The sequence below is a fragment of the Capsicum annuum genome, chromosome 11 (genome assembly GCF_002878395.1).
Source record: "Capsicum annuum cultivar UCD-10X-F1 chromosome 11, UCD10Xv1.1, whole genome shotgun sequence".
NCBI lineage: Eukaryota > Viridiplantae > Streptophyta > Magnoliopsida > Solanales > Solanaceae > Capsicum > Capsicum annuum.
In genome coordinates this window covers 39,085,758-39,096,278 of record NC_061121.1, presented here as the reverse complement: position 1 = coordinate 39,096,278, position 10,521 = coordinate 39,085,758, and positions in this window count along the sequence as shown.

Below are 10,521 nucleotides of genomic sequence, written 5' to 3'. Positions count from 1 at the left end.
TTAAGTAAGACAATCCTTGAGCTTTCCAAATCTTAACTCACACTCCTCAGTCCATCAGAAAGAAACTTTCTTCTAAATCAATCTAGTCATAGGGGATGAAATAGTAGCAAAACTTTTATCAAAGTTCTTGTAATAACTGGATAAACCAATAAAACTGTGAACCTCAGTCAAAGACGTAGGCCTATCCTAATCATGAATTGCCGTAATCTTAGACGGGTTAATAATGATAGTGGATTTAGATACCACATATCCAAGGAATGACACTGACTCAAGACAAAACTCACACATTGAGAACTTGGCAAAAACCATATGATATAGCAAGGTATGGAGCATTATCTTCAAATATTGTGCATGCTCCTCACTACTCCTAGAATACATAACAATGTCATTAATGAACATGATGATGAATAAGTATTGATAGGGTTTGAGCACATGATTCATCAAACCCATGGATACGACCGGGGAATTAGTTAGCCCAAAAGACATCACAAGAACTTAAGGTGACCATAACAGGTCCTGAAAGCTATCTTTGGGATATGCTTGACCCAAATCCTCAGCTGATGATAACTGAATCTCAAATAAATCTTAGAAAACATAGTAGCACCCTAAAGCTGGTCGAAAAATTAGAGATATGCAGTATAAGATAATGGTTCTTCACCATCACCTTATTAAGCTACTTATAATCAATACACATATGCATGGAGCCATCTTTATTCTTTACAAAAAATACAGGAGCTCCCCTTGGGGACAAACCCAGTCTAACGAAACCCTTACCAAGAAGATCCTGAAGTTAAGAATTTAACTCCTTAAGCTTGGTAGGGGCCTTATAGTAAGGTACCACAGAAATAGGTTGGGAGCCAGGCTCAAGGTCAATAGCAAACTCAATATCATGATTAGGTGGAATACAAGATAGGTCAATATGAAACACATCAGAGAACTCAAAAACAATAGGAACAAAGTTAAGAGACAGACTCTCTGAATGAGTATCACATATATAAGAGAGATATCACTCATAGCCTCTCAATACAAGTTTCCTAGCATAAATAAAAGAAATAATCCCTATTGGCTCGTTGCTAAATTCTCCCTACCACACAACTAGTTATGCCGGGCATAGCTAAGGTAACGGTCTTGGAAAAAAATTTATGATCGCATGATAGCGGGATAACCATTCCATGTCCATAATCACATCAATATCAGCATATCCAGAATAATATGAATACGTGATCCACTATTAAAAGATCACCCATGAGAGTAGATACACAAATTGCACAAATACTAGATCATTTGTCAAGTGCAATCATGGTATATAATAAGCAAATATATAAGAATAAGTGGATCCGTGATAAAAAAGCAAGAGCCGACTTGTGGCACACAAAAATAGTACGTGTAGCTATAACATCTAACGTCATAGCCTTGGGTCTAGAAGGTACTGCATATAACTGACTATGCTCACCATCTGGCTGGGCACCTGACTGACTTTCTGTCCTTCTTGGCTGAGTACCACCTCGAGCACCCTGATAACCACCCTATGACCTTGCTAACCCCCTCTACATAAGGGATGAACTACCCTAAAGATATAACACCCTGGGCTAAAATAACCATCACCCCATAACTAGGGTACTCTTGCAAAAAATAGCCAGAAAGCCCATAGTAAAACAAGAGTTATGAGCTAAACCAAAACTATAATGACCTATGACTATCTCCTAGTCGTCACACAGTGCTTTGGACCACAAGTGATCCAAAGCTAACCCTTGTACTGACAAATTCATGAGCAACTGGATAAAACATATAAATCTGAAGAAAATGTGGAAGATAAAAATTTTCTGAACTTGATCAATACAAGGCTATATTAAGATGATAACAACTTTACTTATACAAAACAAAACAAAAACTGAATACATCAACTCTATTGACTGCCTATGAAGCCTCTACTATACTAACTATAGATAGCTAGGACACGAATCTAACTACAACTAATCAATACATATGAGTAACAAAGTAAAACACATGAATAAAATCTATTTAAAGTCCCCGAAGTAGGATGACTCATCACCTGCCGACTGGAATCTACAACTGTCTGATTATGATATATGGAGTACAACTAAAATGGTACATACATTATTAAACAATGTAGCTCATAGACATATATGTGGATCAGTACTTTTGGAATGTACTGAGTTTGTGGGGGTGAATGCATAAGTAAAATAGTAGCTCAGTAAATCATATAGCTTATAAATAATGCATTCTAAGCATAATTGACTCACATTGGATTGAATACTGTAAAAGCTGTGAAATATAAACATACTATAGTAAAGCATAAAGACAATCTTTGAAGCCATCATACTTAGTTCTAAAAGTGGGGTTATTACTCTTTATGTTTATAGAATAAGTAGGACTAAAGTTAAGTCTATTTTTAAATCATGTAGGCTAAGTGTAAACAGGACTCACCTATATATCTATAAAACGAAAGTCAAAACCTGATAACTAAAGTCTTATGTAAGACAACATCTGAGTAAACTTGTGAGCGTTTACACTTAGTTTCTAAAAAATTGTTCTATTATTCTTTTTCTATTAGGGAATATATTTAAAATCTTTTCTATAATTCTTTACTAGTAGGGAGATTCTTCTAAATGACATAAATAATGTGTGCTATCATGGATTCCAACGGCTTGTTCCCTTAAGGAGAAACCCTTATATTGGGTAGAGGTGTCATACTCTTGCCAAGGTGTATAACACACCAAGGAGTATAACCTAAACTATCTGATCTCAATCTGTATTTGCATCCCTATAAATGTGAATAATATAAATCTGTACCCAAGTTGGCTTGTAGTTCTAGGGAAATAGGATGCGCTAAACGGACAGTTCCCGCTCGGTGCTAAATACTACTCCCTTACTTATATGCTCATTCTGTAGGAAATCCACTTTCAAATAATATAAGTATTTTTCATGAAAACAATTATGCTTCTCTTTACTTTAAATCATAAAGAGTCTTAATGTGGATTTAATAATCTTAGCTTGGGATCAAAAGATCCATCTTTGCTTTTTAAGCACTTTTCAATATTTATCAATAGAACTTGAGATAACAATCTCCTTATAAACTTATCTCTTATACTTGGGGATAAAAATAGCAAGCTTTAATGCATCAATAAACATATTTAAACTTCATGCTCAATTATCATTTTAAAAGTTGTCAACAATCTCAATTAAGAGAGTGGAATGTAACTCATAATATAAACTCATGATTTCAAACATTGGTATATGTAAATCTCTTGTAATTGAAGCCTTAAATAACATGATAATTCCATTAAATAAAAATAATAAAAATTAGGTATGAACCCTAACTTCAATATATGTAAAATTCCACTTAAAATCAAGCTTTGGGCACAAGGGTTGAAGAAAACCCTTGTTCATAACACCATATACCTTAGTTGAATGGATTCTTGAAGAGATCTAGAAATTGAAGCTTGAATCGTTATGTTCTTGAGAGTAAAATCTTGAATTATTGTTCTTGGGAAAGGAGAGGGTTTTTACATGATTTGATTTGAAGAAGATAGGCAAATAATGCCCTTTTCGGTGTTATAATTTGTGCTTTGGACGTTTGGGGTTGAGGGGAAACAAACAAAGTGTCCCTTGACACTTAAGATGCTAAAAATATGGGGGAATAGCTTCCGCATAACAACCCCTAGTTGGGTCAAGCAGCCCTTGCGACGCGACCCCTAGTTGGGTTAAGCAACCTTCGCATTACAGGGCTATCGCGACCCCTTACTGCCCACAAGAAAAATATAATAACTTTTCACTCGGGTATCAAATTTAGGAAAAATTGGTATCATTGGAAAGATAATTCAATTATCTGTATTTTGGTGGGTCTTGAGCTAAGACATTCCATGTATATCAATTGTTATACACGTTTCAAGTAGACCCTTGTAGAATCAAATACCAAACTTTGGATGAATCAAGGGCTCTTAACTCAACTTGGTTCTTGGTGATTCTTATGAAAAATTTTCACCTCAAAATCACTTCATAAACTAGGTAATGATCATGAAACTTATATTCACATGGGAATCATTTGGATTAGAGCTTACACTCGTAGGAACGACTGTTAGAATTCTAGCGCAAAAATATGGGGTGTTACATTATCTCCCCCTTGGAATCATTCATCCTTGAATGATGGGTAGGAACTTATTGAAATATTAAAAATATGGAAAAATGTGTCTACTAATGAAGGATATAGCTGAGTTGAATATTTAAATATTCTATCATAAAGCTGAATTCTTAGCTGACTTAACTTTACATATTTTAAGGAGCTAATTCATGTTGAGAGTTTAGAATTCACTTGATGTGTTCATGATACAATTATAAATATTTTGGGAAGTGTTAACTTATGAAAGTATGAATCATGAGACAAAAAGACTTAGATTGTGCAAGGGGTACTACACTATCTGAGCTAAAATACTTGGAAAGTTGAGATTATGCACTAAACACTTATGATCTGAGTCATGACTAAATAGCTGAATTTGAAACATGATGCTTTTACTGAATTGTATTCACAATTTACATGGATGCGAATAGATTATCTCTTGGAATGTCCATACACATAAAACGTCGGATAGTAGGACTGGGCGAAAAGGAGGAAAACCACAGGAACTTGTCTGCCTAACTGTTAAAATGAATTGCTGGCTATACTGACTGAATTATATCAGAAACTCATACTTAATTGGAGTATCTCTTCAACACTCTTTCTAAAAAAGTTCTAGTAACATTAGGGAGCAAAGAACCTTGGGCATGATTTGAACAAGACATCAGACTAAGGAATCACAACATTGACACTATTCTATTGCATGGAATATAGACATATAGATTATAAACTAGGATAGAATTACTTAGCCTTAGGCAATGCAAATTCTTACTTTCAAGATTAGAAACACTTCTTGAATACTCCCTAAACTATACTATTCCCTTTAAATACCATACTCATTCAATTCAACTTATAATTCTCACATGGAAATTTATAAATCTATCTACTAAAGTCTATACTGAACTAAATCCTCTAACCATGATCATGCCTAACTCGAAATCTCAAGATACAACATGCTACACCATAATTACTAGTCTAAACCACATGATTCAATCATCTATCTCTTTTCCAGAGCTAAAACCCTAAGTATAGAGTGCCTTACCACTTCAACGACTAACTCAAAACTCTTACTATGGATTCACTAGCGCATATTACATTCCTTCACTTACATCCCAAAATGACATTCAAGCCTATATCTATAAACACATATGAACTTCTAGGTAGACAACCATAAAAGCATATTTCTCATATTATCTAAACTTCTATCATTAACAACTTCCATGCACTATCCCCAAGAAAACACATATGAAATTTCAACTAGCCATGACATGTATCAAATACTTGGCCTCAATCATACTTCACACTATAGCTTTAGATAGAAAATCATAAGTAACCTTTCTTAATGAGGGTCATCAACTCCCTCTCATCTAAATCATTGCTTATCCATTATCATCACCATTACCTTAACGTAGGAAGAGGTCACTGAAGGTATAACATATAGGGACCTGAAGCACAAAACAATACTATACATAACTCTGACACTTAACTGAGGCCTGAAGAACATCATCAACAACTAAATTAATACCTATAGAATTATTAAAAAAATATGAAATAGCTATAAAAGAATTGAAAAGAACTATGGCAAACAGATATGGAAGATGTTAGACAATGAGGACATACATGATATAAACTAGATTTCACTAGGATCATTAGTTAATACTTATCATATGCTATTCAACATAAGTTTGGAGTTCACAAATTCTTGAGGGATAACTCAAATCACAGAGTTAAGCTCTTACTTGCTTGCTAGAAGTTGAGAAGGAACTTTAATACACATGAAGTCTATAAGCATTGGCCTTTGACATGGATCTATCACACAAAACATCGATTTGGTATGAAAATAATTGAAATCCAAGAAATACTCTAGAGTAAGAAGGTATCACTATCTCATGATGTAACATCCCGATTTGCTGAATCGGAATGCTACACGGTGCTTATGACCTCGAGGTACCATAATCTAACCCATGACTGATATCTGTACTTATATACTGCAAATCATAATATAATAATACAGAATACATGGAATTGTAAGGCTATAAGGTTCAACTGAATACTATCATGTGGGCAAAACTACCCAAAATAACTGAATCTGAACGTAAATCTGAAAGTAAATCCAAAAGCCTCTAAAATGTCTGAATAAGGAATTAGCAGAACATGTCTCCAACTAACTCCGTAAGACTGAACTGAAGAAATAAATGAATCAAATCATATTATCCTCGAATCAATGAGGACTCACTGTGTCTCTGCGATTGGAATGCTACTGCTACTGCTGGGCTGGAGCTCGTGTCTCGAAACCTATGGGCTAACATGAAAAGAAAGCACCATAGCGCAAATGCGTCAGTACAACTGGAGTACTGAGTATATGAGGAAGGTAGGCTAAACATAAAGGGTTTCATGCATGAACAACACTGACTGACTAATATGAATGTGAGAGTGCAAACACACACATATAGAAACTGGGACCATGAATACGTGATAGCATGACTTGTAAGCTAATACATGGTTTAATGATAACTATCATGACTAATACTGAAACTGATAACATGGGCGACTGTATTTGACTGTCCTGTATATACTAAAATTTGAAGAACTATCTGAGTTCATTTACTGAGACTGATACTAAAACTATTAACATGGATGACTGTATCTGACAGTCATGTAAATACTGAAATCTGATGAATGCCCTGAGTTCTTTTACTGAGACTGTTACAGAAATTGTGGGAGGTAGTGTTTAACTGACATGCCCCATGTATGCCGTTATGGCTAAGCTGGGGTCTAATTTCTACCCCGATTGGAGGGGTGTCAATACCATGCCACTGGTAAGGATAATTGTGAGTGACCCTTATCTGGCGGGTACTCAATGAGAACGGTGGAAAACCTAAACTGACCGATTAAGCCACCTCATCAAACCTAAGCTGACAGGTTAAGATGTCTTAATCTACACTAGCTGCGTAGTTCTAGAACACAAGGATTGCTACTAAGAATCACACCCTGAAATAGAGGGTGAGTTTCCATCCTTGGGTTCACTCTGTGCTAACCTCTACTCCCATCTGGAGGGACATAAAACTAAATAAATAAGCTAAACTGAATAACTGCACTGAACTGATTAGCTGAACTGATACTGATTAACTAGACTAATACTAGTGGTATTGTTTAGCAAAGCTAAACAAAGTTTTCTTGATTCCAATGACTGACAGAATGTACTGAGTTCTGAGGAATGGTTGAGAGTACTGAAGTTACTGAGATTGCCTGTGAATACTGAGGTTGCTGAGGTTACTGAGCAGTGAGATTACTGAGATTACTGGACTACTGAGATTACTGAGATTTCTAAGTTTTCCTGAGTCACATGATTGACTGAATTCTATAGATCATGGCTTAACGGAGAGTATCATGAAAACATGATATGACTCTAGGCAAACAACTATACTTTTGGGCACAAGTACCCCCAGGACTCGATGGAAGGAAACTGACACACATGACTGACTTGATCATAAGAATAGAGTCCATAATATATAATATCATAAGTAGGGATCTCATACTATGCATGGTTATCAACAATGTATTGCATAGAAAGGATTTCATATCACATGGAAGTACTTGCACAATCTTAATATCATGTTCATTGCATAATCATATTGGCAACACATACCAATAGCATGGAAGTTCATGTGGACTGCATGGTTATCATACATCTTGTTCATAAGTAGGATTTGCAAGTAAACATAGCGTAATCTCATAAAAATAGTTCATGAGTATTCCAACAACATTTACAAGGCACATTAACAGCATAAAAGTCATTGGAACGTAAGGGCATATCATGAATCTTTCACTTAGTCACAATTTAGCTACATTGCATGATTTCTAGTTCCTTAGGCATTTTATCAAACACCTTACATGCACATCTTAAGCGTAGGTGAATTCATCTAATTATACATCATGAACAACCAAATTTACATATTTCCAACTCATATGGCATCAGAATTCACAAAAACATATAAAGATTCCATCTACGGAATCACCCAATATCAACAACATGATCATCAACACCCAATAATAGAAATCATACTTTTATAATGAAAAAGAGGAAAACAAACAAGCATTAACATGGGTATGATCATATCACCACAATCAACCAAGCTTTTATATTTTAAAGATTGATTCTTGAACTCTATGAATGAATTGAATCCATAGATGAACACTAGGCATACCTTAGAAGGAAGATTCTTGATGATTGACGGAGGAATTTCCTAAATACCGGATCTTCAATCTTACTTATGCAACCCTAATTGTTTTTCTCCTTTAATGATCTTGGATGATGAGCTTTAAGATGAAAATAGGGTTGCAGTATGTTTAGAATAGATAAATTTAGTGCTCATATGAACATGCTTAATGCATCATAAGCTATCCTATCACTAAGATATTCAATTGTAAGTCATGTACTCAAATATGAATCACAAGATAGGAGATTTCACACATAGGAATACTTATTCACTTACTAGTTTAGAAACATGCGGGGTATTACAATATCTCCCCCTTGGGAATATTTTTACTCGAATGAGAATTTACTGTGAAGGGATACAAGACAATAGAACCTGAACTGAATATGAAGAACTGAAACTTGATCTCATGACTGACATGCCAAACATACTAAACTCGTGCATATCTAATGCATGGACAACTGATACATGAATGCATGAATGAGTATGAAACGGTTGATAGGTACCAAGTTTATACTGGAAACATGAACATGAAACTTAATAAGCTTAAGTAGAACTATTACCTTGAGATTGATCTAAATTGGCGGGGAAGAGGTGAGGATACTTGGTACGTATATCTGCTTATGCTTCCCAAGTAGCTCCCTCATGAGACTGATTTCGCCAAAGAACCTTAACTAGAGAGACTTCTTTGTTCCTCAATCTACAAGTCTGATAATCTAAGATTTCAACTGGAATCTTTTCATAAGAGAGGCTGTTCTGAATGTCGATGCTCTGAATAGGGACAACAACTGCTGGGTTACCTATGCACTTCTTTAGCAAATAGACATGGAAGACTGGATGGATTGAGCCTAGATCTGAAGGCAACTCAAGCTCATAAGCTACCTTGCTGAAGCGACAAAGAATTCTGAAGGGACCGACATACCGGGGACTGAGTTTCCCTTTCTTGCCGAACCTCTTCACTCCCTTCATGGGAGAGATCTTAAGACAGACATAGTCATTGACCTCAAACTCGATATCCTTTCAATGAACATCTGCATAGGACTTCTGTCGGCTCTGAGCAGCCTAGAGTCTCTCTCTAATCAACTGAACTTTCTCTAAGGCGTCGAATACTAAGTCAGGACCTATGACTGAAGCCTCCCTAACTTCGAACCAACCAATCAGAGATCTATTTCTCCTACCATAGAGAGGTTCAAATGGAGCCATCTGAATACTAGAATGATAGCTATTGTTGTATGCAAACTCAATCAAAGGCAAGTGGTCGTCCCAACTTCCCTTGAAGTCAATTGCACACGACCTTAGCATATCTTCAAGAGTCTGAATGGTCCTCTTTCTTGACCATCTATCTGAGGATGAAATGTTATGCTAAGATGGACTTGGGTACCGAGACCGTTTTGGAATGCTTTCTAAAAGTGAGAAGTGAACTGGGTACCTCTGTCTGAGATAATAGATAGTGGAACACAATGTAACCTGACTAACTCCCTGATATAGAGTATGGCATAATCCTTGGCTGAATAAAAAGTACGAACAGGAAGGAAATCAGCTAACTCGGTCATTCTATCTATAATGACCCAGAATGAATAGTGCTGATGACGAGTTCTAGGCAAACCTATCACGAAGTCCATGTTAACTTCTTCCCACTTCCAAGTAGGAATGGTGAACTCTTCCATGGAACCACTAGGTTTCTGATGCTCTATCTTAACCTACTGATATGTAGAGCACTTAGCCACAAACTCTGCAACATCTCGCTTCATCCCACTCCACCAATAGATCTCCCGCATGTCGCGGTACATCTTAGTAGCCCCTGGATGAATAGAGTATCTCTCACCATACGCTTCTACAATAATTCGCTATCTCAGTTCATCTACACTTGGAACACATAGACCACCCTCTAAAGAATCGACTAAGCAAACACCTAGTCTGGCAAGCTAATGGATCTCCTGAGCCATCTTTTTCTTACTATCCTCAACATGAAAAATACTACCCATGGAGAGTCAACCGAGAGCTTTGGCCATAACATTGGCCTTGCCCGGATGATAAAGAATACTTATGTCATAATCCTTCAAGAGCTCTAACCACCTTCTCTAGCGAAGATTGAGATCTTTTTGGGAAAAGACATACTGGAGGCTTTTATGGTCTGTGAAGACATCTACATGAACTCCATATTGATAA